The sequence below is a fragment of the Parasteatoda tepidariorum genome, chromosome 2 (genome assembly GCF_982258835.1).
Source record: "Parasteatoda tepidariorum strain Cologne lab strain chromosome 2, Ptep-v5.0, whole genome shotgun sequence".
In the NCBI taxonomy this organism is placed as follows: Eukaryota; Metazoa; Arthropoda; class Arachnida; order Araneae; family Theridiidae; genus Parasteatoda; species Parasteatoda tepidariorum.
In genome coordinates this window covers 69,844,023-69,863,456 of record NC_141756.1, presented here as the reverse complement: position 1 = coordinate 69,863,456, position 19,434 = coordinate 69,844,023, and the positions used below count along the sequence as shown (strand labels likewise).

The following is a 19,434-nucleotide window of genomic DNA, read 5'->3' as shown; positions in this document are numbered from 1 at the left end:
CTTAGTGAGAAATCATTAGACCGTGGCACGTATAGATGAGGCTTATAATTGTGGTTAGAAATAAATTATTCTCTAATTTCTGAAATGTTTTTTTCCCGTTTTAAAATAATTTTTGTTCAACCCCAACATATCAATTAAAACATCATCAAATTTAATATTAATTCAACAATTCTTTTTTCCTTTAAATATTATTTATTTCAATACGCATGTGAACATTATTAAAAACAATTTACATTATTTGTTTTTGCACCACAGAAAATATTTGATTTGGTTAGGTTTCATAAGCTGTCAAATGTACTTACGTAAAATGTCTTATAGATTCGTATTGCGGAATGGATAGAATAGAATTATAAATAGAAAAGCAAAAATCACAAGAAAAGTTCTTTATGTGACAATATATAAAACATTTCTGACGTCAGTTTACAAGATTAAATGATGTTAAATCATAAAAATTCTTTCTAATACTAAGTGATAATTACGTTTAATGTTATTTTGACGCAATTTCTTACGCGTATTTCAAACGCTTTCTTTATCTATTCAATAGTTTCTTCGGGTATTCAGAAACTTTAAGTTACGTTATAGTTGATGAGTCAAGATACAATACATTCAAACTGCTGACATTAGAAATTGTTCATTTATATCTTTTGTCTGCATTCTGATAAAAAAAAACATTAACATGTCTGACGTAAGGATAGTACAAATACGATTATGAAGTTTTTCTCATCTACAACTATTCCATTTTTGTTTTTTATCACACAGTTCAGAGCATTGTAAGAAAAAAACTTCAGGCTTCGTTTACATAAATTAGTTATAAATGTCATAAGGAAGGCAGAATATTTTTAGAGAAAATTTTTTTCTCAATTATTGGTATTTTGGTAGCAATGGCTCTCAAGAATTTCAGTATTCATGAGAAGAAAAAATCAAAAACTTTTGTTGAAAGTTTGACGAATTATCATCGCAATCAGTCAGAGTGAGAAGCGAGACAAGCATAAAATCGAATCTGAATTAGAGCATAGGGAAAATATGAATACAGATTATTTGAAATATCATTTATTCGGCTGACAAGCTGGTTTTGATAATAGTAATTTTGGCTCAATTGTATGATTTTTATGATTCTGATAGCTTTTTTGCCTTATTCCCCCTGAATAATTAGGTTATAAGTGTAATTTTTAGAACCCTATCATTTCTTGAATTCTTTTTTGACAAAGATTCTAAAATACATAATATTGTTGGAGATGGTTACGGAATATTTGTAGTTAAGGAATCAATTTCGTAGTTAGAATTAAAAAAAGGAACATTGGTATAAAAATTGATATAATTCTATTATACTAACCCCCCCCCCCAGAAAAAAAACACTAGCTATGATTTTTTTTTATTTGTAGCTGCCTTAATGTTTGCAACTAAATTCAATATTGCAATTCACACGAAATTTTCTGATTTATCAATTTGTTGTTTATGCTTTACCAATTATACTTCATTTCTTTATACTAGTTAAAGTTTGAATTTAAAAGAAACAATATATTTTAGGAATTACCGTTAAGTTTTAAAGCATTAAAAATATTAAAGACTAGTAAGTTTGAAGGGTGTTTTAAGCAAACAATAAATTTCATTACTAAAAAATAACAAAACTAACTGCCCATTCCGATCTCCCGTTAAAGTATTTATCATTTCAGAAAAACTCAAATGGAAAAAAGAAACAATAGCATCTTTATTGTCAACTCCTGTGATTAGACATTCCAGCATAACAGAGGGAGAGAGCGCGCGCTTTAATCTCATCTTCCATCAAATACTTATAATAATTGTTCTTCAAATGGCATTCATCCACCTTTGATCTTAACGATCTAAACTGCGAAAGATCGTGACTGAAGCATTAAGCCAATTCGACGATTAGAAATTAGAATCAACTTAGTGTAGTTCACTGTGCTATTATTTTGTTATCAAATCGGATTGCTTGGTAGAAATTGAAATCGTTTTACACGCCTTCTTTCTGTGCACTACTGAAAACAATGATGACTTAACTTTCCTCTCTTGAAGAATTTTAATGGTGCAAAATTTTACAGCAGAGCTGAATGATTTTTTTTATTTATTTTAATATAAACAACATATAATTTTACGAAAGCATATTTCTTTCACGGGAAAAATCTCATTTCTTAAAGATTTAAGGATAGATATATTGCACTATTTCTTAGTATTATGAAACATTTTAAAAGAAATTCAGTTCTATTTAAGGGAGTTGTACTAAAACATTTTGCTATGCATTTAAGAGAAAGAAAGGTCAACACAGGACACAGTAGTGTACGCAAACTTGAGGTTTAATCCACTCCCTTTTCCAAGACAGCTTCTGCTGAGTTTTTAGAATTATATATATATATATATATATATATATATATATATATATATATATATATATATATATATATATATATATATATATATATATATATATATATATATATATATATATATATATATATATATATATATACATATATATATATATATATATATATATACATATATATATATATATATATATATAACAAAATAAATAAATACAAGAAAACACGAAGAAAATTAAGAGAGACAATAAGTTTCATTTATTGCGCATAAGCTGCAAGTAAACAGAACTTATTAGATAAGTTCAAAATGAAGATAAAAAAAAAGGAAAATTATAGACATATGGAAAAAAAAAGGGAGGGAGGAAAAATAATAATGAAAAAAAACCGGGAAAAAAAAGGATGAAATTTTTTTTTAAAAAAAAATCCGGAAAATAAAAGATATAATCTTTTCATCAGCCCACACGATTATATCCGCAAAAAAAAACGGATATATATATATATATAATATATATATATATATATATATATATATATATATATATATATATATATATATATATATATATATATATATATATATATATAATATATATATATATATATACATATATATATATAAACATATATATATATATATATATAATATATATATATATATATATATATATATATATATATATAAGTAGTAAGGGCAGGCATCTATGCGGCGGAAGTGATAGGCAGTCAAGGGGTGCTTATTTCTGCCCCAACCGGAAGTTGCTTATTTCTGCCCCAACCGGAAGTTGCTTATTTCTGCCCACCTACAAACCGGAAGTTGCTTATTTCTGCCCGCTTGCTTATTTCTGCCCGCCTGAAACTTCGTCTGCAGCGTCATGGGGAGCTTATTTCTTTTTTTTCTTAAGCCTAATATATTTTTAGTTTCGGTTTCTGTTTTTAATTTAGTTTCGTTTTTTAAATATTATTTAATTTATTAGTTTTTTGAGGGTGGCAACACTTATTATTTTAATATTAGTTTTTAAGGATGGCAACATTTAGAAACTTTGTTACTTGGGGAGATATTGTATATTATGAAGTTATGACGTCATCTTTTATTACATAACACATAAATGATATCATGCTTCTGATCTAGTGGCGCCATCTATGTGGGAATAAAATAACTTTAAATCTATTTTAATATTTAAATCTGTTTTAATATTATTTATTAAATATAATTAAGGCTGAGGATCGAACTCACGCCATCAAAAAGCCTTCGTGGGTCAGTAGTTGGATATCATAACCACTGACCCACGAATGCTTGGTTAGATATGTGTTAATAAGTTAAACCTTTGTATAGTGAACACGTGTATAAATAAAAACTGTTTGATATCGATATCATCCTACTGTTTCATCGATATATTTTTCATTTAACCTTTTAACAGTTATTAAATAATTATTTCTGCCCCTCTTAATGTTATGATAGCTTTCCCTGGGTGGCAACGGCGCTGACCATACACATGTTAAGATTTGACGTGTTTTTGTGTGATAACACAACTACTGGTTACAGAACGAGTCATTCTGATAACATATAACAAGCTAGATCTTGGGTTATGACGCATGTGTTGAATTCAGTTCCTTTCACTTGCGCTGGTAAATAGTTAAGCATGTGACAGTTTAAAATTTTTCTGATTGGTTGTTAGAGTTATACTTTCATGATTTAGCAACTAGAAGGATAGAGTGACTTAATTTCCTCTACCCCCCCCTCTTATATTAGTATTTTACTTGTTCTTCTGTTGTGTCTCGATTAAGTTTTTGAAAAGTTTTTCAAGTAACCATTTCGTTATGGACGGTTATTTAAAGAGAAAACATGCTGAAACTGAAGTAAGTACTATTGATTTCTTATTAATTTACTATGCTTTTAAATTTATTGTTAATAGAATTGTTTTATTTTAACTTCTAGCACTAATTCGTTTTTTAGGCAGAGCATGTGACAAAACTTAGTTAACTTTAAAAATTTTATAACTACGTTATTTTTATTATATTGATGATAAATAGTATATTGATAATGTTAAACAGTATTATTTATAAAACTACTGAGATGCGTTAATCTGTATCTTTAATTAACCAAGAGAAAGTAAACTGTTTTGTACATTTTAATTAATTATTTTTATTTTGTTAATAATAAAAATTACTCATCTTCTTAGTTACAAATTAGGAATAGTTATTATTTTTTTTCATTACGTAATCTAAATGAAGTTAATATTTGTTAAATTAACTTTCCATTTGTTAAAATGTATTAAGTATGTCTACTGTGAAAATTAAAAGTATTAGAATTAAAAGTATATTAATTTTAAATTAATAAATATTAGTTTATACGATTAGATATTTTTATCCCTATCGTTTGGATTTACGGCTATCAATGTTGTCCTTTTTGAACCCAGAAGACAATGGAACTCCTAGATCTTGAGACAATACATAATAATTTATGCAAAAAAGTTTCATAAAAACTAGAAACTTATTACAAAAATATAAAAATTATTTTTGAAAAACTAGAAATTTTTCACAAAAGTAAAATTATTTTCTGAAATATTAGAAAATCTCCCTCAGTAATAAAAATATTTTCTTAAAACTAGAGCATTTTGTTAAAAAGAATGAATAACGACATATTTATATTATCAATTATATATTAAATTTCCTTAAAATTTCAAATCAATTATTTTAAATCTAAGAAACATGTAATGGGAATTTTTGCCGCTTTAAATTCATTTATAATAAGAACATATTCGTTTTATTATAATTTAATGTTATAATAATGCAAATAACTTACTTTATTTTCAAATTAGCAGTTAATTTAAAACTAACTATAGCCGTTCTATTTGAAAGTATATATTTAAATGATACTGATTACAGAACTTGAACACGTTATCTATTTCTCACAAAATTTTACAAAGATAATGTTTGTCCGGGACGTTTGGGGCTTATCCACGTTTTATCAATTAGTCATAATAACATAGTGCTTCATACTTGTTATAGAACGTGGGAATAAAATTATTTCTTAGAAAATTGTTTAGAAACCCGTGATATATGCTCGCAGAAGTGCTTAGGTGAAACTTTGAATAAAATGTTATTTATTTTATTAAAATATATTTTGTCTTTATAGATCTTTTTCACAGGAGAAAAAGTTTATATTATCAAGAAAAAATTACACCCTTTATTAATTAATACAAAAAGTTTCAGAAAATTATATAGAATTTTCTGAAATATTAGAAAGTTTCCTCAATAACATAAATATTTTTCTTAAAAAATAGAAAATTTTGCTAAAAAGTTTGAAATATTTTATTAAAAGACAAAATGTTTTAGCAAAAAGCCAAAATATTTTCTTAAAAGAGAAATTTTTTTGTAAAAACATAAAATATTTTTCCTAAAATGTAGAAAGTTTTTAACAAAAAGTAAAAATATTTTCTTAAAAGAGAAAGTTTTTTGTAAAAACATAAATATTTTTCTTAAAAGATAGAAAATTTTGTTAAAAAGTTTGAAATATTTTTATAAAACTAGCAATTTTTTTAGCAAAAAGTAAAATATTTTCTTAAAAGTGAACGTTTCATATTTGTTTTTGTAAAAGGGTTTATTTTAGACAGAACTCAGGAGGTAAAGACTTTTACTTTGCAAATAAATTCTTAATCGTAGTAATCGACAGGAGTTATGAACATTATCGTAATCATTTTAACTGTGTGTTGTTAATTATTTTTCTTGGTGACTCAAAATTTTCTTTTTTTTATTGTAGTTAGGAAACAGAAAGGGATTCTCAACTTTAGTCATTGATTTTGAAGGTTTTCAACTTTCATCAGGGGCATACATTGTCAAAGAACTTGCTTTTCATGCTGTAAAAGGTAATTCCATTACCGGAGTGTGTACATTCCAACCACCGTTTCCGTTTGAAGAACTTCCAACACAACAGAAAATGCAATATTCTTGGACAGTCCGAAATATTCATCAAATAGATTGGAACCAAGGAGAATTACCCTACGTTAAATTTCATACTATGTTGACTTTTTTGTGTGATATGTATTCACATATCTATGTGAAAGGACTCGGAAAACGGAAATTTTTAGAAATTCTAACCGGCAGAGTGTTTTACAGTTTGGAAGATTTTGGCTGTCCTAAAGTAGATGAACTGATACCAACTTTTTCATCGTGCACTATACATTCACCAGATTTTAAGCATTGTGCTCTCGTTAAAGCGAAAGCATTTGGACGATTTCTACAAGACCTATAAATAGGACAAGCACTCGGAATTCAGCATAAAGCTGTTCCTGGAAGTAATATAGTAAATCTTATAAATGACTTTTTTGCGAAATAGAAAATCAGCTCCAGTGGGGGGAAATGTATTTTTAAAAACATTAAACGATGTTCAATTACCAGCAAATTTATATGTTAATAGAAAAATTGTATAGTAAAAATAAAATTTTTAAGAAAGCTGTGATGTATGCTCGCAGAAGTGGCGAGGTGAAACTTTGAATAAAAATGTTATTTATTTTATTGAAATATATTTTGTCTTTATTGAGCATTTTCACAGGTGAAAAAGTTTATATTATCAAGAAAAAATGTCACCCATTAATAAATAATACAAAAAGTTTCAGAAAAATATCTAGAACTTTTTGAAAAACTAGGAAATTATTACAAAAACATAAATATTTTCTTAAAAGATAGAAAAATTTTGTTAAAAAGTTTGAAATATTTTTATAAAACTAGCAAATTTTTAACAAAAAGTAAAAATATTTTCTTAAAAGAGAAATTGTTTTTATAAAAACATAATTACTTTCTTAAAAGATAGAAAATTTTTAACAGAAAGTTAAAATATTTTATTAAAAGAGAAAATTTTTAGTAAAAACATAAATATTTTTCTTAAGAGATAGAAAATTTTGTTAAAAAAGTTTGAAATATTTTTATAAAACTAGCAAATTTTTAACAAAAAGTTAAAATATTTTCTTAAGAGAGAAAATTTTTTGTAAAAACATAAATATTTTCTGAAAAACTAGGAAATAATGTATCATTTTTATTTCTTTTTAACAAAATTTTCTAGTTTTTCAGAAAATATTTATGTTTTTACAAAAAATTTTGTATCATTTTACAAATAATGTATCATTTTTATTTCTTTTTAACAAAATTTTCTAGTTTTTCAGAAAATATTTATGTTTTTACAAAAAATTTTGTATCATTTTACAAATAATGTATCATTTTTATTTCTTTTTAACAAATTTTTCTAGTTTTTCAGAAAATATTTATGTTTTTACAAAAAATTTTCTCTCTTAAGAAAATATTTTAACTTTTTGTTAAAAATTTGCTAGTTTTATAAAAATATTTCAAACTTTTTTAACAAAATTTTCTATCTCTTAAGAAAAATATTTATGTTTTTACTAAAAATTTTCTCTTTTAATAAAATATTTTAACTTTCTGTTAAAAATTTTCTATCTTTTAAGAAAGTAATTATGTTTTTATAAAAACAATTTCTCTTTTAAGAAAATATTTTTACTTTTTGTTAAAAATTTGCTAGTTTTATAAAAATATTTCAAACTTTTTAACAAAATTTTTCTATCTTTTAAGAAAATATTTATGTTTTTGTAATAATTTCCTAGTTTTTCAAAAAGTTCTAGATATTTTTCTGAAACTTTTTGTATTATTTATTAATGGGTGACATTTTTTCTTGATAATATAAACTTTTTCACCTGTGAAAATGCTCAATAAAGACAAAATATATTTCAATAAAATAAATAACATTTTTATTCAAAGTTTCACCTCGCCACTTCTGCGAGCATACATCACAGCTTTCTTAAAAATTTTATTTTTACTATACAATTTTTCTATTAACATATAAATTTGCTGGTAATTGAACATCGTTTAATGTTTTTAAAAATACATTTCCCCCCACTGGAGCTGATTTTCTATTTCGCAAAAAAGTCATTTATAAGATTTACTATATTACTTCCAGGAACAGCTTTATGCTGAATTCCGAGTGCTTGTCCTATTTATAGGTCTTGTAGAAATCGTCCAAATGCTTTCGCTTTAACGAGAGCACAATGCTTAAAATCTGGTGAATGTATAGTGCACGATGAAAAAGTTGGTATCAGTTCATCTACTTTAGGACAGCCAAAATCTTCCAAACTGTAAAACACTCTGCCGGTTAGAATTTCTAAAAATTTCCGTTTTCCGAGTCCTTTCACATAGATATGTGAATACATATCACACAAAAAAGTCAACATAGTATGAAATTTAACGTAGGGTAATTCTCCTTGGTTCCAATCTATTTGATGAATATTTCGGACTGTCCAAGAATATTGCATTTTCTGTTGTGTTGGAAGTTCTTCAAACGGAAACGGTGGTTGGAATGTACACACTCCGGTAATGGAATTACCTTTTACAGCATGAAAAGCAAGTTCTTTGACAATGTATGCCCCTGATGAAAGTTGAAAACCTTCAAAATCAATGACTAAAGTTGAGAATCCCTTTCTGTTTCCTAACTACAATAAAAAAAAGAAAATTTTGAGTCACCAAGAAAAATAATTAACAACACACAGTTAAAATGATTACGATAATGTTCATAACTCCTGTCGATTACTACGATTAAGAATTTATTTGCAAAGTAAAAGTCTTTACCTCCTGAGTTCTGTCTAAAATAAACCCTTTTACAAAAACAAATATGAAACGTTCACTTTTAAGAAAATATTTTACTTTTTGCTAAAAAAATTGCTAGTTTTATAAAAATATTTCAAACTTTTTAACAAAATTTTCTATCTTTTAAGAAAAATATTTATGTTTTTACAAAAAACTTTCTCTTTTAAGAAAATATTTTTACTTTTTGTTAAAAACTTTCTACATTTTAGGAAAAATATTTTATGTTTTTACAAAAAAATTTCTCTTTTAAGAAAATATTTTGGCTTTTTGCTAAAACATTTTGTCTTTTAATAAAATATTTCAAACTTTTTAGCAAAATTTTCTATTTTTTAAGAAAAATATTTATGTTATTGAGGAAACTTTCTAATATTTCAGAAAATTCTATATAATTTTCTGAAACTTTTTGTATTAATTAATAAAGGGTGTAATTTTTTCTTGATAATATAAACTTTTTCTCCTGTGAAAAAGATCTATAAAGACAAAATATATTTTAATAAAATAAATAACATTTTATTCAAAGTTTCACCTAAGCACTTCTGCGAGCATATATCACGGGTTTCTAAACAATTTTCTAAGAAATAATTTTATTCCCACGTTCTATAACAAGTATGAAGCACTATGTTATTATGACTAATTGATAAAACGTGGATAAGCCCCAAACGTCCCGGACAAACATTATCTTTGTAAAATTTTGTGAGAAATAGATAACGTGTTCAAGTTCTGTAATCAGTATCATTTAAATATATACTTTCAAATAGAACGGCTATAGTTAGTTTTAAATTAACTGCTAATTTGAAAATAAAGTAAGTTATTTGCATTATTATAACATTAAATTATAATAAAACGAATATGTTCTTATTATAAATGAATTTAAAGCGGCAAAAATTCCCATTACATGTTTCTTAGATTTAAAATAATTGATTTGAAATTTTAAGGAAATTTAATATATAATTGATAATATAAATATGTCGTTATTCATTCTTTTTAACAAAATGCTCTAGTTTTAAGAAAATATTTTTATTACTGAGGGAGATTTTCTAATATTTCAGAAAATAATTTTACTTTTGTGAAAAATTTCTAGTTTTTCAAAAATAATTTTTATATTTTTGTAATAAGTTTCTAGTTTTTATGAAACTTTTTTGCATAAATTATTATGTATTGTCTCAAGATCTAGGAGTTCCATTGTCTTCTGGGTTCAAAAAGGACAACATTGATAGCCGTAAATCCAAACGATAGGGATAAAAATATCTAATCGTATAAACTAATATTTATTAATTTAAAATTAATATACTTTTAATTCTAATACTTTTAATTTTCACAGTAGACATACTTAATACATTTTAACAAATGGAAAGTTAATTTAACAAATATTAACTTCATTTAGATTACGTAATGAAAAAAAATAATAACTATTCCTAATTTGTAACTAAGAAGATGAGTAATTTTTATTATTAACAAAATAAAAATAATTAATTAAAATGTACAAAACAGTTTACTTTCTCTTGGTTAATTAAAGATACAGATTAACGCATCTCAGTAGTTTTATAAATAATACTGTTTAACATTATCAATATACTATTTATCATCAATATAATAAAAATAACGTAGTTATAAAATTTTTAAAGTTAACTAAGTTTTGTCACATGCTCTGCCTAAAAAACGAATTAGTGCTAGAAGTTAAAATAAAACAATTCTATTAACAATAAATTTAAAAGCATAGTAAATTAATAAGAAATCAATAGTACTTACTTCAGTTTCAGCATGTTTTCTCTTTAAATAACCGTCCATAACGAAATGGTTACTTGAAAAACTTTTCAAAAACTTAATCGAGACACAACAGAAGAACAAGTAAAATACTAATATAAGAGGGGGGGGTAGAGGAAATTAAGTCACTCTATCCTTCTAGTTGCTAAATCATGAAAGTATAACTCTAACAACCAATCAGAAAAATTTTAAACTGTCACATGCTTAACTATTTACCAGCGCAAGTGAAAGGAACTGAATTCAACACATGCGTCATAACCCAAGATCTAGCTTGTTATATGTTATCAGAATGACTCGTTCTGTAACCAGTAGTTGTGTTATCACACAAAAACACGTCAAATCTTAACATGTGTATGGTCAGCGCCGTTGCCACCCAGGGAAAGCTATCATAACATTAAGAGGGGCAGAAATAATTATTTAATAACTGTTAAAAGGTTAAATGAAAAATATATCGATGAAACAGTAGGATGATATCGATATCAAACAGTTTTTATTTATACACGTGTTCACTATACAAAGGTTTAACTTATTAACACATATCTAACCAAGCATTCGTGGGTCAGTGGTTATGATATCCAACTACTGACCCACGAAGGCTTTTTGATGGCGTGAGTTCGATCCTCAGCCTTAATTATATTTAATAAATAATATTAAAACAGATTTAAATATTAAAATAGATTTAAAGTTATTTTATTCCCACATAGATGGCGCCACTAGATCAGAAGCATGATATCATTTATGTGTTATGTAATAAAAGATGACGTCATAACTTCATAATATACAATATCTCCCCAAGTAACAAAGTTTCTAAATGTTGCCATCCTTAAAAACTAATATTAAAATAATAAGTGTTGCCACCCTCAAAAAACTAATAAATTAAATAATATTTAAAAAACGAAACTAAATTAAAAACAGAAACCGAAACTAAAAATATATTAGGCTTAAGAAAAAAAAGAAATAAGCTCCCCATGACGCTGCAGACGAAGTTTCAGGCGGGCAGAAATAAGCAAGCGGGCAGAAATAAGCAACTTCCGGTTGGGGCAGAAATAAGCAACTTCCGGTTGGGGCAGAAATAAGCACCCCTTGACTGCCTATCACTTCCGCCGCATAGATGCCTGCCCTTACTACTTATATATATATATATATATATATATATATATATATATATATATATATATATATATATATATATATATATATATATATATATATATATATATATATATATATATATATTTATATATATATATATATATATATATATATATATATATATATATATATATATATATATATATATATATATATATATATATATATATATATATATATATATATATATATATATATATATATATATATATATATATATATATATATATATATATATATATATATATATATATATATATATATATTCTTTCTTCTAATAGCTGGCACACTGAACTTTTACGTCAATCGAGGCTGCCGGAAGTAATACTCATTTAACGTTACCCAGTGGGCACCTGTGAACCTAAGTCGCGGAGGCGAGCAACATTACCCACGCCACACTGCCACAGATACCCGTTTATAGGGTGGGCCATACTCAGACATCACACAATGGAGAACAACACACAGAAAGAAACATTCATGCCCTGAGCGGGATTCGAACCCGCAGACATTGGCTTCGCAGTCAGAGACGCTAACCGTTCGACCCTCGGTATTTATATATATATATATATATATATATATATATATATATATATATATATATATATATATATATATATATATATATATATATATATATATATATATATATATATATATATATATATATATATATATATATATATATATATATATATATATATATATATATATATATATATATATATATATATATATATATATATATATATATATATATATATATATATATATATATATATACATAATTTAAAAAAAATTTTTTTGTCTAATCGTTTAAATAATCTTTTCTTCTCTAATAAAAAGAGTGTCGTATAAATAATTTCGAGAAGGCTAAACTAATTTCTAACTAAGTAGCATGTGCTACTTCACTTTTAACTCTACTATCTTTATAAAAAGTGCTACTGATTACATAAGTTCAAAACATCTTTCCAGTTTTCTAGAATAATAGCAAGAAAAATGTTTATTTCAGAGCAATTTTCAGGAAAATAAAACACAGGTTTTTTTTCTTAATCCCTTCTTTTAAATAAACTATTCTTTTACATCAGAGTCTTAAATGAGAAAATAAATTGCGCTTTCAATTTCATTTGAGTTAAATAATAATTCTTTTGTGTTATTTAAACCTAAATATTTTCCATGCTTTTGAAAATACTGCGTAACGTTTAATATCTTCTTCTCTTTCCAATTTAATACAAAGAAAACAATTTTCATTTCAACACAACTTCACAAAGTAAAGCTGAAAGCAATTTTCATTCTAAAGTGATTCTTTTCATTTTATTTTATCATTGTACTAAATGAGGACTGACAAAAAAATTTTCTTCATCAAGAAACAACAAAGGGATTCCTAACTTTCTCGTTTACTTGTAGGAAATACTAAGCAAAGAAGATTCAAATGACACGTTGAAAAATAACGAGCTTGTTCACGAACTGTCAAGTAAAACGGAACCAAAGCATGTAATTGAAAGGTCAAGGAGGCCAAGGAATGGCCACCATTTCAATTCAACATTTTAAAAAATATACTTGAGGCTATAAACGTGCTTTCCCGTTCAACATAGAAATGCCTTGCCGTTACAAAAGGATGACCTGAGGAAGGTATCGGTCAAGTGCCGGTCGCCATTTATTTCAGAATCTCGCCATCTTCGAGTTTTTTCGCCATTATTTGACGTCACAAAAGGATAATGCGGAAGGCAGGAGAGATGTGACTCATATATAATTTATACATCTTTGTAGGTGATACGGTAGGTTACAATCGTAGAAGCTTTTGTCATATAAAATTGTCATAAGAAATATTGCACTCCTTATTGTATTAGAAGAAGTCCATAAATATTATTATAATTTTTTTATGAAATATTGGGCCCATTCCCATCTCTGTAATTTCAAACGTTATTCACACAACATCCTTTCCTTAATGATATCATTATGCGTGTGCGATAAATTCCTTTATTTTTTTCTCTCTTCTCTCTTTTTTTATTATTGTATACTGTAAAAAATTCCAGTTCAATTTATGGTAAAAAGTACTGGTACCTTGGGTGCATCATTTATAAAATCCATTTTTTAGTGGCATTTAGTTATTAACAGTGATTCAGTAATTTTATAGTAACTACTGTTGTACAAATTACAGTATATCAGATTCTCCAAAATTTTACAATAAAACTGGTTTTTTACCATAATTTGATCCAGAACATTATACAATGGGTGTTTATGAACATAAATGAATTTTTTTTTTGTCATATTACCTTATATTTGTATACAATAATGATTATTTCATTTTTTTCTTGGAATATTACTTTTGTATCTCTTAAATTATTCGCAACAAAATAAAATATATTATTTACTAGCAGTAAAATTCATGCATTGCATGAGTCTGTGCAAATTTTAAAACCTAAATTAATATTTATTTAAAAAGGTTTTTAAATCATTAAAATTGTTACAATTTTTACTTTCCATTTTAATAAAAAAGTTTAAAAGAATACCTGAAATGACAAAAATTAAACTTAAATAATATTATAGTTTAAAAAAACTTCAATATATGTACAGGAATTGATTTTGCATTGATTTTAACCTTGTAGATGTAGTCATTAATTTGTATTTTTATTGATTCTGAAATATCACGCAAACGTCCTATTTTAAAACAAATTCCAAATATTAATAACACAAAAAGAGTTCGTTTAAAATAATCGTCTGCAATAAATCTAAAATTTTCATGAGCTACTCTTAAAATTATTAAAAACAAATATTATCATATTAAATTCTAATAATTGGGATCAATTAAATTTAATATTCTAATATTTTGACTTGTTGTTAATTTCTTAAATTATTATCTTTAAAAAAAAGCAAATTCTAAACTTGTGTAGCAATTTGATTGAAAATAAATTTCTAAAAAATATCGTTTGCATATCTGTATTATGTAAGACTTAAAACTAAAGTGTTTTCTTTTCATCGGATTGGAAAAATGAATTTTGCTAATACTTTGAATCAGAGTCGTATTTAATTATCTTTGTGATCAAAAAAAGAGTAGAATGAAAATGAACTTTTGATAAGAATATAAATGATCCGCAGGTAAATAATATTATAACCTTTCTATATCTGATGTTGATGACATTGAAAGATTTTCAAGCTTTATTTTGTTAATTTAAATTCGAATCATACGATTTTTTATATCTAATGAAAATGAATTGACAAGAATTAAAAAATGTTGGTGACAACTATCTTTAAGTGTTTAATAGAATTATATGTAAAAAAAAATCTCTCTCTCACACAAATCATTGAAGTTTAAAAATTACTTCTGCCATTTATTACAGTTATTGTGTTAATGTATTCTTCGATTTAACCAGCATTTGTTTCATTTAGAATATTTTAGAACTTTTCTTTCAATATATTGTTTTGAGTTACTCTTAAGTATGTTTGTTGTTATCGTGGAGAGCATATTTTTTAACCATTAAACATCATTATCACATAAATAAGAAAGCTTAGGAAAATAAAAAACAAAATTCAGTTAAAAACACGTTTAGTAATAGCAGTCATTCTATGCAAATACTTTTCGCCTAAAGAAGATAATTCATTTGAGATTTTTAGGTTAATGATAGTTAACTGATATTATTCCTAACTGGTATAATTTGAATTTAAAAATTTAATTGCTTACTTCCTTTTCCTGATTGTTTTCTTTCTTTTTAAATTTTGGCTTTGTGCTGAAATATTTACAACATAATTTTGTCCTTAGAAAATATTTACAATAGGAAAGTCTAGTAAGGACGAAATAATTTTGTCACTAGAAAATATTTACAAAAGGAAAGTCTGGAGATGTTTTGCAAAGATGAAGTTTGACCTACCGACATAAATTTTAATTTCTTTTTAGTAATAATACCAAAGATTAAATCCCTCGACTGAAAGATAAGATAATGAAAATAATAATTTGTGAGAACTTAAATTTTATGTTAACTTTGCAATTACTTGTGTACTTCGTAGGCTAATTAAAAAATCAAGATCTTTGCAAATTTCATCAGCATTTTTTTAATGCGCAATTACAAAAGTCTTAAGTGTTTTCTATTCGGTCAAATATTTTTAAGCTTATTGTAGCTAGCTCATATAACTTTAGGCTAATTAGAGGATACGCAAAGAATTACTTAGATTGAATCTATTTAAACTTATTAAAATAAACATTTAATTCCGCGATTTTAAATAAATCTTCACGAAACTCACCTTGTTGCAATCTGTCCGAAGTAAATCAGTCTATTTGAATAATGACTGTCACTTTTTCTGTTTACCTTTAATGTATATGATCTTATTGTTATAAGCATAAAAAGTGTCAAGCTGATTATAAAAAGGCTCATAACTTTTCCAATTAGCCTGATGCATTGCAAAATAATATCGGTTGTTTGCAAAGAGCCATATTGTAAATTTATGCAATTATATTTACAAAATGTCAACTTGTAACAAGCATTCAACAGGGCTTATAATAATTTAGATTTACCCTCCTTCTACGGCTTTACACAGTAAAAAACTCTGGATCAAACTTCGATAAAAAGTACCGGCACTCAGTGGACCGGTATATTTTACCATAAAATCCCTTTTTACCGTTAAAAATCTTGTATACCATAATTTTTATGGTAATGTGGTATTATTTACTGTAAAATCACTGAATCACTGTAATTAAATAAATATTTCTGTAAAAATTTCGATAGAAAATTTTTTGGTAAAAATCAATTTTACTGATGTTGCACCCAGAACGCCAGTGCTTTTTACCGTAAGTTGACCGTGAATTTTTCAAAATTCCCATTTACTCATTTGTTAACAATATTTCGTATACGAATAAATAGTTAAGCAAAAACATCAGAAAATCAACAGTTACAATAATTAAGTTATACAGCAGTAAACAGTTAAAAATTAGTTATCTGTAAAAGCAGCTTAAATCATACCAAATGCAACTTTTAAGCTAAACCAGATACATTTAAGTAGTGCTCCATGCATGTATGACGCGAAACACACGAAGTAGCTACAAGTAATAAAAGTCATTACATAAGCTTCTTTACAGAATATTACAAGATATTTAGCTTGATTAATTACATTTTTTAACTGACGAATTTTCTTTATCTATAGGATAAAAGATTGAAACTATTTTGATAAATAAAATATATTCGTTATTAAAGGTAGAAACTACATTTTTTCTCTAAAATAATTATCGAATTGCGTGCAATTTTCACATAAATTAAATAATAATAAAAAGACAAGAAAAATTACTGCGATGCTAGTACGTCTGTATATTACGGAAAGTTTAAAGAAAAATCTTATTAATTTTATTATTTTTATTATAAAACTTCTTAAGAAATGTCTTACATAGAGATACTTGCATGGTTCATTTTTTTTCAATCACAAATTGAAATGTTATCCAATGAAAATACAAATTGATATTGCAATTTAATCCACAATAATTGGTTGCTTATCGAATTTAGAGGATTAAATGAAGTCCATTCTATTTCGCATATCATTGTGGCACCTGAGGGCAGTAAATGTTCTTTTTTTTATCTATTAGATATCTTTCTGAAAAATTCAAACAATCTATATTTTTCAATTTAAATTCAAGGACAACAGTAAATCCCGTATTAAGCTAGTTTCTAAGTTGCAGTTATGAGTATCAATCTAAGAATTAAAGAAAAAAAATAGAGCTGGAAGGAATTTTTACTATTTAGGGTAAATTTCAATTTCTTATCAACACAAATTCTTAGGAAATTGTTTTTCACTGACATACTTTAAACCAGTAAATATATATTTTAAAATTACAAATAGTAAGTTTGGTTCGTTTAAAAAACACCCCTTTTTCTTCTCTTTCCCTTTTTTTAAGCGTATTTTTAAATAGCCTTTTGTAAATTAGGTTTTTGATTAAAAAGTTTAGAAGTATATATCCTTCTTTTTCTTTTCTTTCTTTTTTTGAAAAAAAATTTTTTTTTTAAATAATCATTAGTAAGTTAAGGGAAATATTTAGAACTACATATATTCCTTTTTCGCTTCTTTCCATTTTTTTAAAATCTAATAATGATATACCAAAATTAAATTTAAATTTAGAGTGCTTAATATTTCATGTAACTCTCTAACATAGATTTCTTTCATATCTATGTAACATACAAAAACTTATAGAAAGCTTAAATACTAAACCAAGTATATTAAATAAAAGTTATTAATTTTAAAATGGGATGAAATAAAAGCGATACTCAAGTTTTCATACTCGCAGCAAAACTATTATTTTAGGCTACACCCAACGCTGTGACAGCCTTATTACACCAACCTTTAATTCTATTTATTTTTAGAATTTATTTTAAAAAATATATCGTGTTTATGAATTGGTTGAGTTCAGACTATATTTTTTTTTTCATATTTTATAATCGTTGTTAAATAGCCAACCCAATTTTGAATTTACGACTACTAATGTTCAACTCCGTAGCCTGGTAATTTTGAACCCAATATAGAAAACAAGAAAACTATTGGATCACTACATAAGGTAATTTTAATTCATCGCATAACTATAGTACTTACTACGAAATATGCATCGTTATTGTAAGTAATTACTAACAACAAATCGTTGTACATCAAGTTCCCATTTTGGTGTTTCTAAACGATAAAAATATTTCTCACGAAATATTCAAATGAAGAATGATTTAGCAAAATGTATTTGCATTCATGCCAAAGACACAGTTCATCGGAATAAAAAATATATATACTTAGCCAGACATAAATAGTATTTTTAAGAGCAAAAGTAGCAGTAAAAGAGAAATTGGTCGTATTCTAACCATTGTTGTAACAAACCAGTTGCAACGAAATGGGGAAGAAAATGTATTCTTTTGTTTGAGGAAAAATATAGTTTCTTTATTTTGTTGTGAATTGTATATTCACCTTCACAAAATTGCAAAAATTGCAGAAATCTCTGAAAGAATAAGAATAGATATTTTGAAAACTACTTTTAAGAAAATAAACCGACAATAAATTGATGATGTCTAGCATACACGATTTCAAGTCTCAATATATAAGTTAATACATATTTATATATTATTCTTCAATTTATTATTTTTCAATTCTTCAATTAGATTATGTCTAACATACACGATTTCAAGTCTCAATATATAAGTTAATACATATTTATATATTATTCTTCAATTTATTATTTTTCAATTCTTCAATTAGATGATGTCTAGCATACACTATTTCAAGTCTCAATATATATTACATATTTATATATTATTCTTCAATTTATTATTTTTCAATTCTTCAATTAGATGATGTCTAGCATACACTATTTCAAGTCTCAATATATAAGTTATTACATATTTATATATTATTCTTCAATTTATTTTTGTGAAAATAAAGATAAATTATTACTATCTACCTATTTTAAGTAGTTAATGTTGGAAATCACAAATAAAGAATATTTGGCATAACAGAGTGCTCCTTATATATAGTTTTTAGGAACATTGAAGTCCATTGTTAATGTGAACCATACTACTAT

The 19,434-nt window shown here is 25.5% G+C and overlaps 1 protein-coding gene across 1 annotated transcript in view; it reads right to left on the bottom strand.

Annotated features, from left to right (window-relative positions):
* The window catches only part of LOC107452380 (uncharacterized), a 107,517-nt gene that overhangs the window by 31,970 nt on the left and 56,113 nt on the right, over positions 1–19,434 (bottom strand). The window lies entirely within an intron of this gene.